Source organism: Pseudochaenichthys georgianus, chromosome 4 (genome assembly GCF_902827115.2).
Source record: "Pseudochaenichthys georgianus chromosome 4, fPseGeo1.2, whole genome shotgun sequence".
NCBI lineage: Eukaryota > Metazoa > Chordata > Actinopteri > Perciformes > Channichthyidae > Pseudochaenichthys > Pseudochaenichthys georgianus.
Window position 1 is genome coordinate 32,901,494 of NC_047506.1, and position 1,469 is coordinate 32,902,962.

A 1,469-nucleotide genomic window follows, 5' to 3' on the forward strand; every position below is an offset into this window, starting at 1 on the left:
CATAGTGGTACTCCTACTTCCCCCTTTTGAGGTCATACTGTACTGTGTGTTATTGAAATAATTCATACAGAAGGATTTATTATTAGTGCATATTATTCATGAAATAAACTTGGAGCTGCTGTTTTTCTTAGCTCAGATTTCTGTACTCGTGTGGCCTTGTGCTGCCTGCAGATTTCCCCAGAGAGCTCCAGGCAGAGCAACGGTGAGAGGAAACGCATGCGGCGAGGGAAATGTATGCAAATCCACGGGGCTCGGTGGATTTCTGCAGCCGCTGCGGTCTACCAAGGACAAATGCTGCTTCCTGCCCTTTGAGCTCTGACTTTCATAACCTGTGATGTAATGAAACAGGAAAGATTTAGCTAGGATTATCGTCAAAGTCCGATTATTGAAAATTACTTCTGGTTTTATTACATTTTGCATCTTTTTAAAGCTTGGTATTTGAGATTTACATTTTCAGAGGTGGTTTTCCCACCTTGAAAGGAGTCTTTGTTCCTCTTTTGTTTCACTTCTGTGTGAAATGCAGATTGAAACCTCACATTTGGTAGCTCAGTTGGCTTTCTGTCAAACTTATGATGGTGTTTGGTAACTCACTGCAGACTTTTAAAGTTTTTCTTTTGGGACGTACAAAGGGCCAACGAGCTCCCAGGATGCCATGATGGTGGGACTTAACTCCTTTTGGCTAGTCGAGCCTAATTTAGTTTCAAGTCAAAACACAAGTTCATAAGCAAGTCTTTAATGTCTCTAATCGCTGACTACTTGAATGACTAAACAATTTCCTTTCAAAAATTGCGACATCCTTCAAGTCCTTTCCATGGAGAGGTATACTAATCAAAAATACAAACGGCTTATCACTCATGAGTTTACATTTTTTGCAAAGTATTTAAGGCAGTAAAATCCATGCAAGGCACGTCTTGACTCAAGGTTTTTAATTTTCTTCTCATGTGTGGCTGCAAGTTGTCACCTCCTCTACAGCTCTGGACCAACAGCCAAGCCTTAGATCATGACCCTTATGATGTGACAGAGCTGCCATGGTATCTAAGCTTAGATTCAAAGACAAAATATTTCCCCAAAAGTGCACATTACCAACTGAAGAGTGTAAAGACAAATATTTTGCATTTACCAGGCAATTAGCATCTAACCAAGATACCCTCTCACGTTGCATCAGAGGAAAGCATCCAGGGTGTGTGGGCTAATGAATACTCGGTGCAGAAGTCAGGATATTTTGGCTTCTGGCTGCATCAGTTATGTTTTTTTTTATCTCTGCAGTTCTAAGTCACTGGATTCCTCTTAAGTATGACCCAAATTCAAGAACTGAGCTAAATGAAAAGTTATTTAAGAATGTCAAATAATAATAATGCATCTTTTGGAGGACATATTACTTGAATTCTTATGTTTAAATATCTTATTTGATCTTTTATTGCACATTCTTAGTTCTTATTATATACTATGTTATATTTTATTTTAATATA